The sequence below is a fragment of the Giraffa tippelskirchi genome, chromosome 7 (assembly GCF_054371585.1).
Source record: "Giraffa tippelskirchi isolate mGirTip1 chromosome 7, T2T-mGirTip1v1.2.pri, whole genome shotgun sequence".
Lineage (NCBI taxonomy): Eukaryota > Metazoa > Chordata > Mammalia > Artiodactyla > Giraffidae > Giraffa > Giraffa tippelskirchi.
This window is the reverse complement of record NC_137281.1, coordinates 55,836,502-55,861,719: the sequence shown is the minus strand read 5'-3', so window position 1 is coordinate 55,861,719 and position 25,218 is coordinate 55,836,502. Positions and strand designations below refer to the sequence as shown.

Below are 25,218 nucleotides of genomic sequence, written 5' to 3'. Positions count from 1 at the left end.
CAAAGCATTAGATCTACTTGCAAAGCTTAACTTTACTGCCTGGGTAGACATGCAGGTCACTGAATACTGAGCTTTGTCCTTCTTGGAAATGGAGATAAGCATGGTTTTATAAAGTTGCATGTGTTGAAGAGAGAATGAGGAAGAATCCTTGAGAACTCAAGCAGATAATCCTTGGGGCAATTACACCCAGGCGTTTCCTACAATTGAATAGAAGTTGAACTGAAAGTGCCCAGACTTTCTTCTAAGATCCTAGAGTCTAACTAGTTCTTCAGGGCTTGAATCAAATCCTTTTCCCATTCTATACCTTCCTTGCCTTCTAATCCATAGGTGAGCTCTTTCTATGCAATGCTACAGTCTTCTTTTGGTATCAAATTCCAGGTAATCTTTTTTGTTGAATTCAACCCAACAGTATTTCACCATAACTTTTCTGAAATAGGAGTTCTAGTCAGTTTTTAGGGTGATTCTAAATAGATGATGCAAGAGTCATAAATGCTTAATAAATATGTATTGGATACACTTACTCAACAGGTAAGTGACAGAGGTAATAAAGCTTGTCTTTGTACGAAAAGACTTCATACACTTGATCTCATTTGATCTTATGATAACCTGTGAGGAGTCAAGGCAATGTTATCTGATCCTCCCATGTAACTCCTCCCACCTCTTGGCGTTATTATTTTTTGGCTTAAAGTAGCAATTTTAATCTCTCTCAAGGTACTCCAAGATGACTGGGCTCAGCTGGGTCATTCTAACTCAAGACCCAACCAGCTCATTCACATATTTGGTGTCTTAGTGGTGATGATTGGAAAGGTTGCTTAAGCAGGTTTTTATTTCCTTCTCTCACTCTGTGGGTGGGAATTAACTTCCTCGGTCACATTCTCTGCCTCTGATGAATACGGAGGTTGAACTTAATCAATGGTTCACCAACTTTGATTTTTTTTTTAAAAGGATCCCTTCACACAAAACCTTATATAGCACCTTAAGATAATAAACAGAAGCAGGGACAGCATGGAGGAAGGGTAGCAGGGTATGTGTGGTTCTAGGAGGATGGACTGGGGGCCTGATTTTGATCCATTGTGATGCTTTCTATTATTACTACTGCCCCTTTGTCTAGGTCACCCATGCCATCATTGGGTGCCCGATATCTGTAGGCAGCCAAACATGTCAGTATTCGACAGAAAAAGACATCCTTCTCAATGGACTTCTCCACTGACCTCGTGTTTGACCGCAGGGAACCTTAACTCCTCTCAAAGTTAGTAGGTATCTCTAACCCACTAACTAGTAGGTATCTCTGTAGATACCTATCTGTAGGTATCACTGAGTCATCATGTACCAGGATGACTGGATGAGGTTCATCCTCACCCAGAAGGCAGCCTTGAAGAGAGAGCCAAGCCACTCTCACTTGTTCATCTTATCTTGCTTCTGCTTCACCCCATCACTTCCTCGCCCTGCCCCCATTCCTACCCCTTCTTGAGGAACCCTCACATGCTATCTTGTATATTGCCATTCTCCTGTCTCCCAACCCCTGGATAACCTCCCTCCTTGGAAAACCCAACTCTTCAACATTTATAAGCACAGGCTTTCAAAAGAAAAATCCTGTTCAGTTTCCCCATCAACTTTTCCAGATATGATCGTATGGTTCATGAGTAAAAACAGAAACATTATTCCCTCTTCACCTTCCCTGAGTGTAGGAAGGAAAAAACCCACTCATCTCTTCATTCCATTATTGCTTTGGTGATTAATCAGAAAAAGTTCAGTTTTCCTAAAATTCATTTTTTATCTTACTGTTTTCTCCGTCTGTCCCCCACCCCCACCCCACTCTGCATTTCCAAGCTATCCACCAGGAAAACAAGAAAAGAAAAAAAAATAGTGCACACAAAAGCAGTTCTCCCTAAAGTGCATGATTGGGTCACGTGGAGGGGGAGATGAATGTGATTCTGAGCTTGGAAATGTGCTTCTTTATGATTATTAATGAGGATGGCCTGGACGTGAAAGGATTTTGCAAACACAGCAGTTTAAAAAATGTATTTTCTGCCTTGTTTATGAGGCATCCATCTATACATAATTCAGTTCAAGGGTTGAGATTTTCTGTTATTACGTGCCAGGGATTATTTATCACAGTGGCGAATAATTTCCCAGGACAAATTATCCTCCTCTTATCATCCAAATGGACTTCCCTTCTGCATCACTCATGTCATGTTGAAATCGAAGGCCATAAAGTTGAAGCCATGACATAAGTCTTCCTTCGGATGGCAGCATACGGTATGTGTTGGTTGGGGTTTTTTTCAAAGCACCATCAAATTTCCCACTGTCAAAGATTAGCCTCCCAACTTTGTCTTAGCTGGTGACTCTGGTGTCTGAAGCTGATAGGAAATTATGCACTCAATAAAATATGAGATTGCAAGAGAGAGACAAAGCCAAAGTAAGCAGTAGTCCACCAGAGGAGAACCCACTTTCAACAGCCAGCACTTCATGTCTATCATATTGATTGAAGCCATCCAGAGGTAAAAACATAAGCTTTGAGATACGTTGAAATTTAAGGACGATGGCTGAGGTGTCTGATTCAAAATATAAGATGAATGTCCACAAGTCATTGCTGGACCGCTCTAAATATGCTGAAAATCTGGCCAGTTGGAATATTTGTGTGAAAGGAATATGAACTCTGATTCGTGAACTTCTGCAAGGGTATCAGCACATTTTTCTCAATGACATAAGGAACTGTTTATTAATGTCCATGAAGAAGCGAAAGATCGATTTTAAAAAATCAAAATAGGGACTTTTGCACTTTTATTGGGAAAATAAAATCAAATTTCAGGAAACCTCAATTTAAAAAACAAAAGCAACAACAAAAAAACTGCTCTTTCGCAAAGCCAACACAAAAAGAGGTCCAAGTGGAATCCCATGACACGATGCAACCTGAGAAAAATATTGGGTTGGCCAAAAAGTTCGTTTGGGTTTTTCCATCCGATCAGATGGAAAACCCCGAATGAACTTTTTGGCCAACCCAAAAGTAAGACAATCAAAAGATACAAAAGCAAATAAAAATCGCCTCAATTTCTAAAAAAAAATTCCTAAATCTTCTCAGATCAAAGAATGCTATGCATTTATCTTTAATAAGGATTCTCTTTAGATGGGATCTGTCAAATATTCTGAGGTATGTGTCCGTTGGTTTTGCAAAGGAGCATGTGGAATGTTCATTTTCCCTTCAATGGAACACGTTTTTATGATCCCTCAAACTTGTTTTTCTGCTCCTCTTCCACAAACGGGCTGTGGTTGCTAGGACGCATTATTGAACTCCATCAGGGTCACAACCACACATTTTAGAATCAAGTACCATATTCCTGCTCAGAGAGGTACATGGACTTGCCTAATGTCACACAGCAGATGACTGAAACAGAAGCACTGGTCTAGAAGCCAAGAACCTTGGATTCTAGCCCTGGAGCTGATACCTGATAAGCTCTACCCCTTAAGATAAAAATCTCATGAGGTTTGTATACATTTCTATCTTCAGAAGCCGCTCACATGACCCTTGTTGCTTTGTGAGTCTTCCGCACCCATGGAATCCCAGAGCCCATTTCCCCATGAACTGGGACCACTCTTGTAGTACGCTGACATCTGAAACCTCTTTACCTCCCATCAACTACCAAGCCCCTTGTCTCTTTAAAGAACCTTGCAAAATCTCTTCTCCCCCCTCACTCCCTCCGTGATGAGGTGTGAGCTAGGACTCTGCCTTCCCATTTCGAGGATTAGCACAGGGGCTGTTGAGCAGAAGAACAGACAGCAGTGTTCACCGGGGACCTGACTGGGTGTGCTAGAGAGAGTTCCAGCTGCTTAGCATCTGCGCCACTGTGTTATGTTCCATCCTCAAGGTCACTGCCTCTGTCTTTGGGACTCATTAAGATATCCCTGCAGAGTCATCAGCTGCTGACGTGGGAGACCTCTCTGTGACTGAATATCCCTCTGCTCTATTTTAACTATAGAAATGGGAGCAGCCAAGAGCCCAACCTGGTGGGCTCTGGGTGTGTCAGAAAGCCTCCCCGATCCAAGATTAGACCCTCAGCAATGACCTAAGGTTTCTACCACCACACACAGCACCCCTAAGGAACCTCTGAGACAAGCACATTGAAACAGTATTCTGTTACCTGTTGAGGATAACATGGTCTAAGCCTTAGAGCTCTGGAAAAAGAAGAGCTGGGTTTCGATCTCAGCCACAACCTGTGTGACAGACGCGAGTTTCTTGAAAGCATTTACTCTCCAAGGGTCATTTTCTCCTTGAAAATGCAATGAAACATACTTGTCAGCTTCAGAGTCGTGGTCAATTGAGAAGTTAGATCATGGATGGAAAAGCAATTCACTAAGTTTTACTGACATAAAATATACACCTAGAGGAGTGTGCCTTTCAAAAGTGCACCCCTTGGTGATTCCCCCACACTGAGGACATCTGTGTAACTAACACCCAGATCAAGAAACGGAGCCCAAGTTAGAAGCATCCTCACCCCCCGTCCAATACCTCTCCCATCAGGGGAAATCACTACCCCATTCCAATGCTAAAATGAATGGAGCCTCGCTTCACACTTTACCCGAAGGAGAGAATGCAACATGTACTGTCTTGTATCCCTCTCTTTCACTCAACTTCATGTTTGTTGCATTCAACCACATGGTCCTGAGTAGCTTTAACTGTTTGTTCTCACTGTCATATGATATCCCATTACAGTTCTGCCTCAGTGTCCACGGCAAGGGGATTGGTGCCAGGACCCTACTCCCAACGCTGATACCCAAATCCCCAGAGGCTCAAGTCCCTTATATAACGTGGCACAGTATTTGCATATAATCTACCCACTTCCTCCCGTATACTTTAAATCATCTCCAGATCACTTATAATACCTAATACAATGTGAATGCTATGTCAATAGTTGCTGGCATGCAAGAAATCAAAGCTTTTCTTTTTTTAAAACTTCCTGGAATTAAAAATATATATATTTTTTTCTGCAGGTGCAGAACTTGTGGTTGTGGAGAGTCACCATATGTGAACGTATGGCTTTTTTTCAATTCACTACTACTGATGGGAATGAATGAATAGTGCCGCTAAGCACTTCATAAACTTATATGAAATATACAAGTGTAAGATACTATTATCATTACTGTAAAGCCACACCTAGCAGACACAGAGGCCTTGAGAGAAAAGCATCAAGCAGTGAAATTGTAAAGGGAAAAAGAAGATCCAGGAGGAGATGTTTTCTGGGTGAAGAGAAAATATAAGACATAAGGTACATCACCAATGTGAGATGTTGCCAAGGGTTTTAAGTGTAGCCATTTATTTCAGCAAGTACTTTAGTTCCTACAATATACAAAATGCTATGTGGTAGTGCTGCTGCTGCTGCTGCTAAGTCGCTTCAGTCGTGTCCGACTCTGTGCGACCCCATAGACGGCAGCCCACCAGGCTCCGCCATCCCTGGGATTCTCCAGGCAAGAATACTGGAGTGGGTTGCCATTTCCTTCTCCAGTGCACAAAAGGGAAAAGTGAAAGTGAAGTCGCTCAGTCGTGTCCGACTCTTAGCGACCCCATGGACTGTAGCCTACCAGGCTCCTCCATCCATGGGATTTTCCAGGCAAGAGTACTGGAGTGGGGTGCCATTGCCTTCTCCGTGTGGTAGTGCACATGATGCTAATACAAACCCTCTAAGGGAGGAAGTATAGGTACTCTCACCTCGACAATAAAACTGAAGCCCAGAGAGGTGTGTATTAACCAGCCGATGGCAGCAACTAGAGCAAATTCATTCATTCATTCTATCTAGAGCAAATTCATTCATTCATTCGATAAAGATTGCTTGAGCTTCCAATACAGGCTAAACACTATACGACATGTTAGAGATAAAATATGCAAAGAGATAGAAGCTCTCCTGTCAATTAGTTTTTGTTGAAGTGATGACCGTTGGTCAGTCACCACCTGGGTGAATGGAGAATTAGAACAACGCAGAGTGCTTAAAAAGCAGAGGTGCACAGTGATTCCAGGGCACAGCGAGTGGATATGAATGGGAGTAGCGGGGACAGGCTCTCCCAAGGAACTGACAGTAGCTGGTATCTGAAGAATGTACTGGAGTTGACCAGGTGAGGGGAGAAAGCAGCATATTTCCAGGGGGAAGGAACAGGGCAGGTGTGAGAGCTTTAAAGAAGCACTGAAGAGGCCACAACTCAGAAGCCACATTAAGGAGACTGACTTCCTGCTGGGAACAGTAAGAAGTCGTCTTCCAGGAGACGCCATGACATTCAAAAAGGAAATGTGAGTCAATGTATAATTACTGCAACTCAGCTATGGAAAGGACACTGAAATCTGCACAACTGAAATGTTAAGAAAAAAGAAAATATGCTTTGGATATGTTTGATGGGTCTTACTTGGAGAGATAAACAATGGAGTCATTACTCACTTCACAAAACCATTCATCACTTGCAAAAGGAATGGGCAGGTGGGTTCTCTGTCTTCCAGACATCTGCCAAGGACTCCTGAATAGGGGGCGCTGGTTTGGCTGCCCATATGCACGCTGACCTGCACCCTGGCTCAGTGGTAAAGAAACAGCCTGCCAGTGCAGAAGACGCAGGTTTGATCCCTGGGTTGGGAAGATCCCTTGGAGGAGGAAATGGCAACCCACTCCAGTATTCTTGCCTGGAGAGCTCCATGGACAGAGGAGCCTGGAGGGCTACAGTCCATGGGGTCACAGAGAGTCAGACAGGACTGAGCAGCTGAGCACACACGAACGCACACCCCCTGGGGCAGCAGGTGGGGAGGAAGTGGCCACCAGACAAGGAGAAGGAAGAGGAGGTTCTTGACTCCACGACCTCAACTGGCCCTCGTGACTGCGCTTCTGCGGCCACCTGCATGACCTCGGAGTCACCTTGGGGACATGACGTGAGGTTTCGGTTTTTCAAGAGGGTTTGAGGTTTCTCTAGCTGCCAAAGGACACTAAATTTGAGAGGCAAACTTTGCATGGAGCTCCCAGGAGAAGGGCAGTGCCTGGATTACACCCAGATCCTCACCATGCTGTGAAGGGTTTTCTCATTTGATAATAATGAAATTTTTAAAGTCATCATTAAGTATCACAAGGGCCTTTCTCCAAGAGTATGAGACAACCCTTATGTTTCCTATCAGAAGGGAGAACAAAAATAAGGCTCTACGATTTCTCACATTAGAGCTGGTGTCATAGACTTCTCTTTTGCAGTGTTTGGCAACCTTGGTGTATTTTGCCTTTTTATTAGTTACATTCTCAAGCCCAGCAAATGTTTGGCTTCACAATGTGTTTTGAATTAGATTCATGAAAGCTATAAAAAAAAAAATAACTGGCTGGAATTAAGCTAATAAAGTCCTAAAAGACTGAAGAACTGCTGTGGTTATGAACATTAGGGTTTTTTTTTTCCTTCTTCTTTTGAATTCTGGTACCTGAATTGAATATATATTTTTGTAGAATCATAACCTCTTAGGAATGGAGAGAAGATTAAAAAAGTTAATTGGTCCAGTATTCCATCTGATGTTCTCGTCCCTTCTACAATGGTCCGATTGAGTGCTTTTATGATCTCTCTGTTGATCAGACACCTAGTTACTTATGGTCCATCCACCTCATTTTGGATACCAACTCTGTCGCTCAATATATCATAATCTAGCCTTATTTTTCTGATTTTTCTCAATGATCATTATATGCCTTGCTGAAAGTCAGAGGTAGTATAGCCTTAGATAGCTCTCTCTAATATTCTGAAACAAGGAAGACAGAATTCATTAACATAACTGATTCTACTGACTTTCAGTTATTATTACTTCATTTCCCAAGTTTCTTTTAATTGGAATATAGTTGATTTATAATGTTGTGTTAGTTTCAAGAGATTCAGTTATACATATATACATGTATTCATTCTTTTTCAGATTTCTTACCCACATAGGTTATCACAGAATTGAGTAGAGTTCCCTATGCTATACAGTAGGTCCTTGATGGTTATCTTTTATATATAGCAGTGCGTGTTATGTTAATCCCAACTCCTGATTTATCCCTTACCCCATGTTTCTCCCAAGTTTCTTTTAAAGAGTCTCCCAAGTTTGAAACTTGAGTTTCTCCTGAGTTTCTTTTTAAGATTTACAAAGCTCTAAACATGAAGACAGTCAGCTGAATTTAAACTGCTACCTAAATAGAGAGTAAACATCTTCACATTCAAATCTTTTAACCTTCATAATTCATTCAGCAAATGTTTACTGAGCCCTGCTGTGTGGGAACCATGTTGGACCCATGGAAGCAGAAATGGGGGACGTTTTTAGCCCTTCAAGAACTTGCAGGTCAATATGTCACATGAATAAGTATTGACAAATTGACAGTGTAGAGATTAGCTCCGAGTATTGACTGGGAGTCGGGGACCAAGAGAGGGCACGGAACTCAGGCTGGCTGGTGGGCAGGAGGGAGAATCAGAAGAAGCTTGGATAATAAGAGGGACTTGTTCAGAAAAGGTGAGAGGATGAGAGAAGGGAATTCCCTCCAAGGGTAACGGTTTTCACACGGCACAACACCACACACAACAGAATATTACTCAGCCATTAAAAAGAATGAAATAACACCATTTTTAGCAACAAGGATGGACGTAGAGATCATCACACTAAGTCAGACAAAGACAAATATCATATGATACCACTTACATGTGGAATCTTAAAAAAATGATACAAATGAACTTATTTACAAAGCAGAAACAGATTCACAAACATAGAAACCAAATTGATGGTTCCCAAAGAGGAAAGAGAAAGAAGGATAAATTAAGAATTTGAGATTAGCAGATACAAAATATTATATATAAAACAGATAAACAAGGTCCTGCTGTATAACACAGGGAACTAGATTCAATATATTTTCATAAACTATAATGGAAAAGAATCTGAAAAGAATATATACCTCCATCACTTCACTGTAAACCAGAAACTAACACAACATTGTAAACCATTGTAAACATTGTAAACCAATGTAAATATTATATGCTGTTGTTGTTCAGTCACTAAGCCATGTCCGACTCTTTGCAACCCCATGGACTGCAGCACACCAGGCTTCCCTGTCCTCCACGATCACTTGGAGTTTGCTCAAGTTCATGTCCATTGAGTCGGTGATGCAATCTAGAGCATCTATAGATGCATCTATTGGGCTTCCCTGATAGCTCAGCTGGTAAAGAATCTGTCTGCAATGCAGGAGACCTCGGTTTGATTCTTGGGTCAGGAAGATCCCCTGGAGAAGGGATAGGCTACCCACTCCAGTATTCTTGGGCTTCACTTGTGGCTCAGCTGGTAAAGAATCTGCCTGCAATACAGGAGACTGGGGTTTGATCCCTAGGTTGGAAAGATTCCCTGGAGAAGGGAAAGACTACCCACTCCATTATTCTAGCCTGGAGAATTCCATGGACTGTATATAGTCCATGTGGTCGCAAAGAGTCAGACACAACTAAGCAACTTTCACTTTTCATAGCAACCAACTATCTTTCAATTAAAAAAAAAAATGTTTTTAAAGAAATAAACCTGCCCCTGTTTGAAGATAATAAGATTATCTATATAGAAAATTCACAGAATTTGTAAAAACCACAACTAATAACAGAGTTTAGTAACGCTGCAAGATAAATGTAAAAAGTCAACTGTATTTATAATTAAAATTGCAATGTATTTTCAGTTACAATTTTCATATATTTATTACTAGTAATTACAAAATAATTTTGAAAAAAAAAACTGAAGGAATCATCCCTCCCTACAAAAAAAGGAGCTTTGTGATCGCGAACACACCTGGATGACCTAGGATCATTCCCCATCTCAAGCTCAGTCACATCTTCCAAGTCCCTTTAACCATGTAAGCGAATGTATTCCCAGGGCCCAGGGATTGGAGATTGACATTTTGGGGGGTGGTTGGTCACCCTACGATGGTGAGAGTGTCCCGGTTGGAGCACAGGTGGGAGATGGAGAGCTCTAATATCTAGAAACAATGCAATCTGCACAGGCCACAGTTTTAAAGCAAATGATCTGAGCCATTCCTCAGGTGATGGACAAGGAAACAGAAGTCCAGAGGCAGGAAGTGACTTATTTTAGGACCCGCACAATTTTATGGTGGAGTAGGAAATGGCAGCCCACTCCAGTATTCTTGCCTGGGAAATCCCACAGACAGGGGAGCCTGGTGGGCTATAGTTCACGGGATTGCAAAAGAGTCAGGCATGACTTAGTGATTAAAACAACCAACAAACACCAATTTTATGGAAGGTCTATGTTTAGCATCGACTCCTGCTCCCATGTCCTTTTCCCTAAACCCACTACTTTAAAAGCTCTTCCCAAGAACAATACCAACAACTGTAAAAAGCAGCCTAGTTTTGGTACGGCACAAGTCATGGTCAAGACTGCAAAGGGAAGATGTATATGAGGTTGTCTTGGGTCTTGGAGAGCTGACATTCTGTTATGAATTGGAAGTCTTCCACTCTGGAAATGTCTTTGTAAAGAAAACCCTGGTTGCTCAATAGCTAACCGCTCATCATGATGCAGAAGTCTGTGCTGTCCCAGGAAGGCCTGCAGACCCCTGGCAGCGTCCACAGAGACCAGGAGGCCAGTACACGGTCCAGACCGCTTGCCCTCACATTCTTGGCCTCGTGAGCAACCCAAGGGCTCCCACCACACCTCATCTCTCTTTATTCATGTCATTTACTGCTTTTTCTCCTTAGGTTCAGATATGAGCCACAAGTTAAAGACTTTGCAAAAGACTAGAATCTCTGACATTTGGGGGATCTGGTGTTTATTAAATTGGGAGCTTTAAACTGATTGTGATTTGTTCTTAATTTAGAGCAGTGACAGACAAATGCCTGAAGTGTGTGTGTGTGTGTGTGTGTGTGTGTGTGTGTGTGTGTGTGTGTGTGTGTGTGTGTGTTTGTAGAGCATCCAGGATCCAGGCACATTTGGGGGAGTAAACAGCTTCAAAATCCAGGGAGCCATGTGGCTGATTCATGTCAATGTATGGCAAAAACCACTACAATATTGTAAAGTAATTAGCCTCCAATTACAATAAATTAATTAATTTTAAAAAATCCAGGGAGCCATAAGTTGGAGGAGAAGCAACATCAACGCACACTTGAACTCTACACGGTGAATGAAGTGGGTGGCTGGCCACTGCACAGGGGCCCCATGGTTCTGACCTGGCCACATCTGCGGGCTCACTTCTGGAGACTCCTGCTAGACTAAAATGACTTTCAAGAATAAGCGAGTGGATTGTTTCAATCTGCTGATCTCTGGAAAAACCCTGAGTCTGGCTCAGGGGAGACAGACGGCTGGGCCGCACCCCTTCCCCCTGGGCCCTGGGCCTCTCCCGACCATGCTGGTAATAATCACCTGGCCTTCTCAACGTGATTCAGATCACTTACACCCACTATGTGCCAGGCACTGCTAAATACTTTATAAAAATCTCTTAATCTCCACAACCTCTGAGCTGGGTGATATCCTAGAGTAAAACGAATTTCACAGATGGAAGGAATCACAGCTCAGAAATGTTAATTGCCTGAGACCCTGGCAGGTGGTGTAGGGTGGGATTTTAACATTAGGTTTTTCTGACTCCCAAATCTATATTCTTCCCCTACCCCAGTCATCATGTTTACTCAGTCTTTACCCTCAGGCTAAATGCTGGGGGTAAATTATGAATATAGACATAAAATCTGCTCACCAGGAGATTTGTCTGTCTCAAAACAGCACACTATTTACTTATCTTTTGAGTCAGCTAGTATTCAAGGAAGAACATCTGAGGATTCAAACGTGCATCAGATCAAGGAGCTGCCTGTCTGCATGTGGAGCTTATATCCACCGGGAGGAGGGGCCCAAGGAGTCAACAAATCAACAAGGAAATACAGTAAATAGCTGCAGATGCTAATAAGTGTTAGGAAGGACCTAATCAGGCTGCCACAGTGGAGATCAGCTGCTGACAGTGTCCCACAAGGAAACACATCATTTTGTAAGGTAACAAGCTTCACGCCTCTGGAAGTATTTAATCAGAGGCTGGGTGACCCACAAATGATCCCGTCACTGTGGGAAGCCAGTGAAGATGGGGGGAAGGAAAGACACATCAACTTGATTCCTGGTGATGCTCATTTCAATCAGGGGCAAGACGGGACCCTCCACAGGGTCAGAAGAGGGATTATAGAAGAAAGGAGTTACACTGTTGATTATTATTCACGAAAACTGGGTTGGTGCCATGCACTGGTCACGTGTGAGGGACGGTGATGGATCGAGAAATAATTGAAGAGAAACCCTTCGAATGAATGGAAGGGGGAGGGAGGGGGACACACCAAAGCCGTCACAGCAATAGCAGGAAAGGTGGAGAACTCTGGGTTCAGGCCGGGTTCAGGCTCCACCGAGATCGTTATCGGATCCTAATCACTCAGCTCTGCAGAGCAGGGCCTGCAGGAGAAGGTGGTGGGGCATCGACCCACGTTGGGTCCCAATGCCCCTTCAGACCAGACGAATGTCCGGTCTGGGCACTTAAGGAGCACTTCATCTTAAGAGGGGGAACTGTTTTGCTTTTGTCAAGCTGGTTAATTTGTCCCAAATGTTAAAACCCTCTCTTTCTCTTGAAAGATCAGAGTTCAAACAGCCAGGCCAGGGAGAGTTAAACCAATCATCTCCTGGGTCTCCCCTCTGCCCCTGGGTCCCACCAGCACGTTCCCATCGAGGAGACATGAAGGATTTTCACTCGCAGAAGGAAATAAAGTTTTGGCATGAGCTGGGTCTAAATGGCAGTATTCTATTAAACATTCGGTGCAGCAGTTAATCTGAGTCCAGGGGAAGGGAACGTCTGTGGTTCAGGTCAGACCTCTCAGCTCCCCCACCCCGGTGATAACATCCTCGGCTCATGGGTTCAGACTTGAAGTTAAGAGTTCTCAGATTTTTGAAAACCCCTTTCTGCAAAGAGGAGGAAAAGGAGGCATGTGTATTTCAAATTTTTACAATCTGGCAAAATTCCAAGACTTATTAAAACACACACACATACACACATGTATACATGCACACAGGCAGCGCCGAGCCAAGAATTCTGCTCCACTCTTGATATGCTTTTTCTCATGTAATCCTTACAACAAGCCAAGAGGGGTAGGGACTTCAGAGTATTATCCCCCTTTCATGTTATAACTAAGAGAACTGAACACATTGCCCTAAGTTCATTCTGATGGTAAGCGTAGGGCCAGGACTTGGACCAGTTCTGTCTCCCTCTAGGGGGCTGGTTCTCAACCAACCAGGGCCAAGTCTGCCCCACCTCCCCAGGGAACTCTTGGCAACGTCTGGAGATATTCTGAGGGGCACATGCCACTTTCATCTAGTGAGTTAAGGCCAAGGATACTGTTCAACATCCCAAGAGGCTCGAGACAGTCCCTGACAATGAAGAATCATCCAGCCCTACATGTCAACAACACTGAGGCTGAGAAACCCTGGTCTAGAGGCTGTGCTGTGAAACATTACTTTCCACCTGGGTTTTCTATGTTCCTATTAATCCTTTCCTCTCAGCTCAAATCCCTCTAGGATTTATTTCAACCACACTGGACCACATGTGGTTGCATGCAGCCACCTCTGAGCCTTCCTGCCATCAGATGAGAAACATCACAGCATCACTGTAACTGGCGTGGTCTTCTCTCTCGTATATTTTGAACTGGGAGACACCTCCAGTCTCAGGAACAGCAGTCTCAGATCCACATTGTTTCTTAGGATCCTGACAGTAACCATGTGAAGTCAGAAATGACCCATTTAACAGCCGAGGCTCTAAGCTGCCCAAAGTCAAGCTGCTAGGAAGTCCCGGAACTGAAACTGCACAAGTGCCTCAACTCCCCAGCCAGCATCCTTCCCTGTGGTGGATGCTCTCAGGTTGTAGTAAGTTTTGTATTAATTGCAAGGCTGGCCTTTGAAGCTCCAGCCCCACCCCCCAGTGTTCTGATCAAGAAGTCTGAACCGGGGTCCAGGAGCAGGCATTTCTGACAAGCTCCCGGTGAGGTTTTGATGCAACTGTCACGGGGACTAAAATTACAGGAACGCCACACTCTCTTAACGATGGATGTAAAGTGCATTTAATTCCAAAAATAAGAGCTAAGATATCAATTTTGTTTATTTCATAGTAAAAATGAAAGTGGGAGGCAGATGAGCACACTTGTGCATATTTACCTGGAGAGGAGACAGGCAGCCTCTAGGGTCTTAAGAGGAATGATATAAATATTTCCTTGAACACCATAAGGATGTGAGTTTTCCACCCCGGTTTCGCCGTTGAGAGCTTTCTGATCTTGGGTGTTCTCCTTGGCCTCTTAAGCCTCTATTCTGTCATCATTTACTATTTGCTAATGAAGCACATGGATGAGCTGGTTGGCCAGCATCACCGGTTCAATGGACATGAACTTGGGCAACTGAGTGAGAGAGTGAGGGGCAGGGAGGCCTGGGGTGCTGCAGTCCATGGGGTCGCAAAGAGTCGGACATGGCGTAGTGACTGAACAACAACAACAGTGAAGCAGACTGATGCTGAGGCTCCAATCCTTTGGCCACCTGATTCAGAGCTGACTCACTGGAAAAGACTTAGTGACTCAACAACAACAACAAAAGGAAACAGAACTAAAATTAAGTATCTGCTTTCTAGAATGGTATCAGCATTAGACATTTATGTATGGAAAGCACTTAACACAGTAGGAAGATCCACTAAGCTCTACTCGTTAACTGCTTTTGGTTCTCATTGTTTCCAGAAAGTGCATGAATTGAGTCTGTTCACCTTAAGGCTATGCAATGCCAAGCACACGGCGCTTCCCCTTTGGCAGAGCAAAGAGGACCTGTATTCCAGCAGCAGCTCCTCCACGAGACCGTGCCCCCACCACGCATCCCACTACTAGGCATTCCCCCTGCCCACTGAACCAGAATAAGCAGCATCGCCAAAGCATCTGAAATATTTTTAAATTTATAAACATGCCTAGAGCAAGAAGTCTTCCCGGCTCTGATGAGAGAGCGCCAGCCGCCCCCTTCCCTTTCTTTCTTTTTATCTGATTGGACTGAGAGCAGCACTTTCATGAATGAACTTAGAGACGTCAAAACGTGGTCAGATGATCGCGATTAAGTGTTTTCCTCTGGAATGACGTGATTATGTCTGTCTGAAACCTCCACCCGAGTCAAAGGCGTTCAGCTCCACCGGACGGTGGGAGCTCCTCTGAGTCCCGTCACAAATGGTGCGAGGGTCAAGAGGGGCACAGGGGTGCAGGGATGGGCGAGGTCTGGTTCCTGACCTGGGGCAGCGCAGGGCAGGGCGGCCGGACAGGCAGCCACCTTCATTTCCATCAACACCTATTCACTGAGCTCTCGCCCGGACTAGGCACTCACAGAACGGGCAGGACGTAATAGCAACGGTGCAGACGTGGGCCCGGTCCTCGAGATGCTCAGAGCCTGCGTCAGTGTCAGAATCATTAGGAGGGGACATTCAACAAGATACCTAGCCAGTACAACTCGCCACTGCCAAGATCATGAACAAGGAAGGGCTGAGAAACAGTCAGAGACCAAAGGAGATCAGAGAGACAGGAGGACTTCATGCAATATGGTGTGCTGGACTGGATCCAAAACCAGGACATTTGTGGAGAAACCAGTGAAATTCAAGTCTGGAATTTAGCGAACAGCAAGGTCAATGTCAGTCTCTTAGTTGTGACAAATGTACTACAGTGGGTGTTTTAATTTGCAGGAACTAATGGAAAAGTGAAATGTTAATGGTGGGGATGGTGTAATGTATAAGGGAAACCTCTAACTATCTTCACAACTATGCTGAAAATCTAAAACTATACCAAAATAAAATGTATGTTTTTTAAATCACCGGGGATCTTCTGATACAAAGTCACACTTCTCGGTTCTCATCCTGAAAACTGTGATTCAGTAGGTCTGTCTTTTATTTCTTAGGTTGGAAGCAACAAAGCCTGACCCCAGTAGCTGTCCTGAGACTGGGATGTTCAGATGTCCTTCTTAGAGGAGATAATGTAGGTTGTCCTGACATGAGATATCATAAGTTCCTGCAATTTATTTTCCTTTTAAAATTTAATTTAGACAGAAAAGCACTGGGTGTTTCAGTTTGGAGGCACGAACAGGCAAAATCTTCGAAGTTTTTTTCTATCGTTTTCTTGCCTAATGTTCAGAATACCAGTGAGAGAATGCTACGTGTCACTTTCTAGCCCTCGATAGGACAGAGCCAAGCCTCTTCCGTGATTACCCAGAATGCAAACAGGGGAGGAGAAACGTCCCCTGAGAAATGAGGATGCTGTTTCTGGAAAGACCAGGAATAAATGCTGGGCAGCACAAAGAACAGGTGAGCTCTCCTTCAGGGAGGCTGAGGAATCATGCATTTTAACAGGAACCGTCTCCTACCCCGAGTGATTCTCTGGCAAGGGACTTAAGGCTCTCACTCGAGAGCTGCTGGCTTAGTGGGGTAGACAGACCCGAGACATGATACAAAGCAGATGCTATTTGTCTTCTAGGGAAAGCAGAAAATGTAATAGGAACCCAAAGAGAGAGATGGATTTTGACCACAGAGATGAGGATAGCCACTATGGAAAAAGTGGTGATGAACTGGGTCCTGAAACATGGCTAAGATTTCAGACGGTGGATAGGAACAGTGTGAATAGTTCCTTATTCATATTTTTCTTCCAAAATTAAAAATAAAAATCAGAGCAGAGGAGAAGAGGAGCCGTTGTGGTCCAGGGTGGCTGGATGCTAGGAATGGGTTGGGGGAATGTGGCCAGAAATGGGAGTAAAGAACAGCCAGTCCCAGCAGGAGGAGGGCCCCGCAAATATCCTGCAAGGTGCTGGCCTGTTCCTAAGACCTCCGCAGAGCGATTAACATGGGCCTTGCTACACCTAGGCCTTCTGGTTCCCACTTGTGCCTCCCCTCCTGTGACTCTAAGTTACCAACTCCCCTCCTGAGACTCTAAGAGGATCAGACTGGAGGCAGGGAGATAGGAAGGAGGAAGGCAGGATAGGACTCAGGACAGGTCATGGGGCCTGAGCTACAGTTAGTTACCCTGGGAACTAAGGAAGGTGGGAGACTTGGCAGAATAAAGATGGCATGAGTTGGAAGTTGGGTGGACATGAGAAATGAGGGAGGGGACGTTTCTGACTTCCCTTCGGGGGATTAGAGGTAAATAAGTGTGCTTTGCTATGGAGATGCCACAGGTGTGGAGTCTTGGAGCTTGGCCTCCATGCTTTGGGAAATGTCAGCAGGGTGGGATGCCAGAAGAGCCATCCAGAAGAACCTAGAGAGCCAAGATCCTTGCTGGGACAATGAAGTTGAGTTTCAAGGAAATGTAGAATTCAAGGGCTGGTCAGTGAGGTCTCCTGTCAGGACCCTCACACTCCGTTGTCAGAATCAAGCTGAGGAAAGAGGGTGAAAAATGAGATGTGAGTGGTAAGTGAGTCCACAGCTCTGTGTTACATGACTATATTCCCGACAGGAGTTTCAACCCATTTTACAGATAGGAAAACTGAGGTCCGCATAAGAGGCCCTGGTGTGGGGTCAAGAAATATCTATCAAGTGCCTCTATTAAGAACCAAAGGTACAAAACTCCTGCTCTTGAAGGGCATAGAGTCAAATAGGGAACCAGACACGAAATAAATGAATATATAACATAATGCCAGGCTGTTTCTAGAAAAACAATGTAGTAAGTGCTGGGCAGAAGAGTAAGGAAATGGGCAAGCACACTCAACAGATGTGCTGTCACACTGAGTTTCATCCTTCTGATTCAGGATATCAAACTTGGTAACATTTAAGAGAAAGATAATCAGATTACTTAGATCATACATTGTGAGTTAACCAAGTAGAGTTAGGATCATGAAGGGAATATCTGCTGATGAGTGAGAACCATCAAGAGCAGCCTGGGATGGTCAACTCGAATCAGAGACCCAGGGTTGAATCTCAGCACTCTGCTATGTGACTCTGGGCAAGCTACTTAAGCTTTCTGAACATTAGGGGCTTTATCTATAGAGTAGATCTATGGATGCTTTGAATGTTTATGCTGAGGATTAGCAAAAACACACATAAAGTGTTGGTAAAGATCTTCTTGTAGGTGGTCACATAAGTTGTCAAAAAAAAAAAAGTAGAAACTTCCATTTCCTCTCCTTGGAAATGAGTCTGAAAACCCAGCCAGCACTGTCTACTCTTTCTCTTGACAATTTAAATTGAATTAAGTGGATGGGGATGATTTCATGTAAATACTGTAACTCAGAAGAAGCTGAGTATTACTTCCTGCTATTTCATCCCATAACAAGCCTTGGTTTCTGCAGTTGCTAAGACCTGACTGTCTCATTAGTCCTTCAGTCCAATGAGCTAGTCCACAGGCTTCCAGTAAATTCCCTTTTTGCTCATTACCCAGAGAAGCCGCTTCTAAAAAAACCTTAACTGATTCAGTTAATATTACTAACATAATGAGGAATGTTTGTACCCCCAATATGGAACAAAATTACCACAAATCATTATTACACTAAGTATTAGTGTTATCTTTATCCAAAGTAGAAACTTGAGTCTGATGCCTTAGACCACTTGGCCATTCCCTAGTGGCTCAGACGGTAAAGTGTCTGCCCACAATGCGGGAGACCGGGTTCGATCCCTGGGTCGGAAAGATCCCCTGGAGAAGGAAATGGCAACCCACTCCAGAAAATTCCTAGAAATGCCTAGAAAATTCCATGGATGGAGGAGACTGGTGGGCTACAGTCCACGGGGTCACAAAGTGTCAGATATGACTGAGCAACTCCTCTTTTTTTTTCTTTTATCCAAAGTATCAGTAAAAATCTTAACTGGGCCCTGGATTTGGGGACAATGGAAAGAGATTGGGTCTCTACATAGATGAATAGATATTAGATTTTACCTCTCCCACCCAGTCCCATCTCCCATCCTTGATAGCTGAGGAAACACCGAATGCTTTGCCTAAAATGCAAAAGACACTTTATCAAGATCTTGACCTTGAGAGGAAAGACTAAAGCTTAAATGGCTTTCCTGCATGCCATAATGGACACTGAAAAAAATCCTGGATTTGAATGCTCATCCCAGATCTCAGAGGAAGAGAAGTGGGAACCCCAGAGATGCAAGGGCGCTAAGACTGGAAGGGCCTTTGTAGATCCGTCAAATATCCCGTGTTTCTTGGATGTGCATGTCTATCCCACGCCAAAGTCTGATTATATTGCCTTCTACTGCTGTGCAAATGAGACTCAGAGATTGTTATGTTAGACGAGAATACACACAGACATCCAGAGATGTTTGTGGTCTCTTGCTTATCCTTAAGAATTTTTGCTCTTCAGTTCAGTTGGCTCTAGCTGTCTCCAGCTGTTCAGAGTTGACACCAACCCATATTACAGATGGGAAAACTGAGGCCTTCTACTGCTGTGCAAATGAGACTCAGAGATTGTTATGTTAGACGAGAATACACACAGACATCCAGAGATGTTTGTGGTCTCTTGCTTATCCTTAAGAATTTTCGCTCTTCAGTTCAGTTGGCTCTAGCTGTCTCCAGCTGTTCAGAGTTGACACCAACCCATATTACACATGGGAAAACTGAGACCCAGATGGAGACCCTGGTCTAGGGTCACAGTAAGCAAGAATCAGGGCCAATCTTAGAGCCAGATCTCCTATTCTCCTAGCCCAGTTAGGGAGATAAGCATTCAGGGGAGAAGAAAATATTGTGGTGGCTTTTTTTTTAAACCAATAGTCAGGACATGGAAGCAACCTAGATGTCCATCAGCAGACGAATGGATAAGGAATATTGGATAATGGAATATTACTCAGCCATTAAAAAAAAATACATTTGAATCGGTTCTATTGAGATGGATGAAACTGGAGCCCATTATACAGAGTGAAGTAAGCCAGAAAGAAAAACACCAATACAGTATACTAATGCATATATATGGAATTTGAAAGATGGTAACGATAACCCTATATGCGAGACAGAATAAGAGACACAGGTGCATAGAACAGTCTTATGGACTCTGAGGGAGAAGGTGAGGGTGGGACGTTCTGGGAGAATAGCATTGAAACATGTATATTATCATATGTGAATCAGAACACCATTCCAGGTTCGATGCATGAGACAAACGCTCAGGGCTGGGGCAATGGGATGACCCAGAGGGATGGGATGGGGAGGGAGGTGGGAGGGGGGTCCAGGAAGGGGAACACATGTAAACCCATGGCTGATTCATGTCAATGTATGGCAAAAACCACTAAAAAAAACCAAAAAACAAATGTGAATATTTTTCCCAGATACACTCTCAGGTTTTCGTTCTGTAATTCGGAGAAGGAATCACAGAAGGAATGTGAGCTGTGCTTTTCTGCACTGTGTGGTTTTCCCCATTTCCCATATCTTCGCCCATGGCTGAAGAAGGGCACACAGTGCTGGGCTAACAATGCAAACTAAAATTACTGGGGGTTTTTTTGTTGTTTTGTTTTTTTAAATCAAGGGCTGCTGGGTTGCTGGGCAAAGTTGAAATTTCTTGAATAGGCTTTGGTAGAAGAAATCTGAATCATCAAATATAATTCTAAATAAGATCTGTATCTCCTGGACGCCTGGGATGAGAGCTCCATGAATATCCTACAAGCATACCTTTTACCAGCTTCCTTCCACCTGCATCACCAGCCAATTAAAATCTTTGCCATTCTTTTTCTTTTCATTATTAATATTGAAGATAACCCTTGAGGCATATGGGTGTGTTTTCTTTATGCTTTATTATGTCCCTCTTAAATGATTTTTAAAGAATCCACCTGCAATGCAGGAGACCCCAGTTCAATTCCTGGGTTGGGAAGATACCCCGGAGAAGAGATAGATTACCCACTCCAGTAATCTTGGGCTGCTTCCCTGGTGGCTCAGACAGTAAAGAATCTGCCTGCAATGTGGGTGACCTGGGTTTGATCCCTGGGTCAGGAAGATCCCCTGGAGAAGGGCATGGCAACCCTTTCTAGTATTTTTGCCTGGAGAATTCCATGGACAGAGGAGCCTGGTGGGCTGCAGCCCGTGGGGTCACAAACAGTTGGACATGACTGAGTGACTAACACACTCATAAATAATTTTGATTATATCTATATATAAATGTTTGCTCCTACATTTTCCTTTTACTCTTTCCTATGAAATTAGTTACATTGTTGTGAACTCTTCCCAGATGTCATTTAAGAGAGCTGCATAATTTTTATCCATTAACAGTTTCATAATCATATCTCAGATGTGGGTAATCGAGATCATTTTTGCTTTTGGGGCTAATAATTTAATTAATAAATATGAGCATTTTTTTCTTAGTCCTTCAAATAGATTATAAAAATGGAATAGCTGACGTGCCATTTTCCCTGTAAGGTATGAATGTGGCCATTTTAGCTTCTTCTTACCAGCCTTGAATTCCATGGACTGTACGGTCCATGGGGTCGCAAAGAGTCGGACACGACTGAGCGAGTCTCACTTTCACCGTTCACTTTCCAGCCTCGGTGAATTTCATTGGGGAAAAAAATGATGATTAGTCAATCGAGAGACAAAGCCTAAAAGTTCACCTGTCTTCTGTTTACTCCCTGAGCTGAACTTTTACCCACTTTTCTCCAACCAGTTACATTCCTTCTTTGGTGAATACGTCTCTCTGTGTGTGTTTAATTATCAAAGATTGTAACTGTAAAATATTGAGAAGAATAGAACAAAATACAACCACTGGAGGACAACTGCTCTACAATATTGTGTCGGCCTCTGGCACACGTCAGCACAGATCAGCTACAGGTGTACACGTGTCCCCTTCCTCCTGAAACCCCCTCCCCCCTCCCACCCCCTCCCGCCCCTCTAGGCGGTCACAGAGCCCTGGTTTGAGCTCCCCGTGTCACACAGCAAATTCTCGCTGGCTATCTATTTCACATGTGGTAATGTGTACGTTTCCAGCTCTTCTCTCCATTCGTCCCACTCCCTCCTTCCCCTCTGTGTCCACACACCTGTGTTCCACGTCTGTGTCTCCACTGCTGCCCTGCAAGTAGGTTCATCAGCACCATCTTTCTATGGTGAACACTTTTGTATTCTGCTGTCCTTCCATCTTCCAAGGCCCCCCCCGATGTCCTGCACCTCTCATTAAGGGTTTTGAATGTCCCTTAAGCACAAAGGATTTCTCCTCCTATTCTACAGTTCTGAGAGCCGACAGTACAGTCGGATCACAGGAATTACATACGGCTGTAATGAAAGCACTTGGGTAGAAGTATGATCTTCCCAAAGAGAGAATGAGCACAGCTTTGCTCGTCCACAAGGACACAGTGCATGCGGTCAGTGAAGGGAGGAAGGAGAGGGGGCTGCAGGTACGGCAGGCTCACCTGCTTCCATCATCACCTCGCCTTCAGGAGGCCGGGGACCACAGCGGAGGAGAGACACCAAGCCATCTGGGTCTGTGATCCGAGTAAGTTCCCGCACTCCACTTTCACCAAACTCACAGGCCATCCTCGAGATGTCGACACTGCCTCTTTGCGAACTACAGCTGCGACCTGGCCAACCTCTGAATACCATGAAGGTTTTGCAGAGCCAGGGCTAAGTCTTTGAAAGAAACCTACAAAGTACGCTTGAGATGCGTCAACTGCTAAGTAAGCCAGATTTCCAACGTAAAAGTCAATCCCGTGGTAAACCACAGCGCAGAAAATACCATACTTGAAACAAAACTGAAAGCTCATGAATGAATTCTTCTAGCTTACCATCGTTTTCAGTGACCCTTGTCATTGTCAGTTACATAAGAATTTTTCTTTTCCATCTTCTTTATAGTATCTCACCCATAAGCAGAAGGTAGTCGCACTTCCAGATTATGTTAACTACACTGAGCTCTTCCTAGATCTAGATGTGGGAAGAGAAATCATTCCAGCCTGTTGTTTTTAATTAACCTCTTGTCCTCTAGGCTTATCCCATCCCAGAAAATGAAAGCCATATATTTTAGCATATGTGTGCCAAATTCTATGTGTCATACAGTGGAAAATCCCTGGCAATAAAGAGAGAAGTTCTAAAATGACCCACAGTTCCCTGGGTCCCCGGAAAGCTCTAGTTAACATTTTGCAAACCTGCAAACTTTCTTCCTTTAAACCTCACTTGAATCTCAGACCTCAGAGTGCATCTCATGGCTGGCTGAAACAGCCCCACAGATCCAGTGTTGTCGATTATCACAGGACCAGCGGTGGAGGTCAGGAGGAGACTCTGTTGCTTCAGGAACAGTGATGTAAGGAATCTGAAACTTACATCCATTAGGGAACTTGAACCATCATTCCAAAGACCAATGGATCCAGAAGTCTGAGTGAGTGAGTGAGTGAGTGAGTGATCGCATGTGTGTGTTGGGAGAGAGGCAAATTGAAGACAGCAGTTCTGAGTTAGTTGGTCTAATGCCAAACCCAGCAGGAGAGACCATTAAGAGTCCACCATCTACTTTAATGCTATGACATAATTTGCTATGACTTGCCCACCCCTAAGCGAGGTGTTCTGTTTTGTTTTTTTAAGATGTAGATATGGGGACTTCCCTGGTGGTCCAGTGGCTAAGACTCCAGGCTTGCAACACAGTGGGCCTGGGTTTGAGCCCAGGTCGGGAAACTAGACCCCACGTGCATGCTGCAACTAAAGATCCTGCCTGGTGTAGCCAAATAAATAAGCAATTTTAAAAAAAGATGTAGGTATGTGTTTCGTCCTTACATAAGGAAAGTAGGTTGGAACATATATTTGGCAGGGGTGGGGGGGTGGTCAGTGTCCTAAAATCCCACACTCTAAACACTATGAGGTTCTTCTTTGGAACCATTTCTATGAAATGGAAATAATGACAGCCATATCTAAAAGTTAAGCAGCTTTCCCAAGCAGTGAGTGGGAAAGCTAGGATGTGAACTCAGCTTTTCCCAGTGCATCGGGATCTATGAGACCATACTCTCCATCCAATATTGATAATGACCCCTCTCGTGTGTAGACTGCATTAAGGGCTTATGTTTTCCTACACATTGTCTCCGACAGTCTTGTCAGGAAAATTGTGACCTTTTCACCCTATCTTAGAAAGGAGGAGAGGGAGATTTGGAGATGTGATGCTTTATTTGGGAAGATAACTATGGGCAACACAGAAATACACTGAGCGAAACAGCGATCCACCAGTGTGGAAATCGAATCCAGTCTTCTGCTTCACACCTGTGGACACCATCTCAGCATCTGAGGGGGCAGCCAAGGCTCTGTCCTCCATGGCCCCTCTCCGTCCCCGCAGCCTCCAGTCTGTACAGCCCCGCCTCAGGGAACTCTCCTCAGCCCCTCTGTGTCACCATAGTATCTGTAAGCACTGGGCTCCCCCATCCACGTTCTTTTCTCTCTCTGGAACTTCCCGATTCCTACCACACCTCCTCCCATCTCCCTCTGGGGAATCTCCACACCCTTCCTCTCTCTCAGTTTACACCTCTTCCTCGAGGAGGACTTCCTTGAAACCCCCACAAGTGTGGACAAGATGCCTCTCCTTTCTCCAACCCTACTCTTCCCCGACACAGCACTTTGTGGGCAATACTGTGATGGACTCTTTGTTTTGCCATATCCCAACCATAAGCCTAGAATCTTCAGGAGGATGAGGGCTGACTCACAATGAATGGGTCCCAGTAATATGACTTTTAGAGTTTCTATCCCTTTCTCTGATAAGGGGATGTAAAGAAGCCCTGAGAAAGTTAAGGGGGACTGTTTGGATGAGGTAAGGCTTGACTCTGATCTTAAATGGTGGGCTGAATTTGCAGAAGGAAAGGGAGAGGAAAAGACACCCCCGATTTGAGAAACAACATCTGGTCTATGGAGCGTGACGTTTCCATGGAACAGGGAGGAGTTTGGTCAAGCTCAGGACTTTGTGTTAGAGCCCATGCTCTTTCCAAGAGAGTCCCACATAATACACATCCTGCTACCATGCTGAATTTATCTGTCAGTTCTAGTAGCTCTTGTGTGGAGTCTTCAGGGTTTTCTGTATATAGTATTAATATCATATGATCTGCATATGATGACAGTTTTACCTCTTCCCTTCCAATTTTGGATACCTTTTTTAAAAACATATTTTTTATGGACCATTTTTAGTCTTTATTGAATATGTTATAATATTGCTTCTGTTTTGGGTGTTTGGCCACGAGGCAGGTGGGATGTTAGCTTCCTGACCAAAGATTGAACCAGCACCCCCTGCATTGGGGAGGCATAGGAAGAGCAAGGCTAATCAATAATTCAATTTGTTTT

General features: G+C 44.1%; 1 long non-coding RNA gene across 1 annotated transcript; it reads left to right on the top strand.

Annotated features, from left to right (window-relative positions):
- Positions 1-1,114: 1,114 nt before the first annotated feature.
- Positions 1,115-5,264, top strand: LOC145512152 (uncharacterized). The gene is made up of 3 exons (XR_014058332.1): positions 1,115-1,253; positions 2,103-2,259; positions 4,990-5,264. It is a non-coding gene; the product is annotated as an uncharacterized LOC145512152 (long non-coding RNA).
- The last annotated feature ends 19,954 nt before the right edge of the window (positions 5,265-25,218 follow it).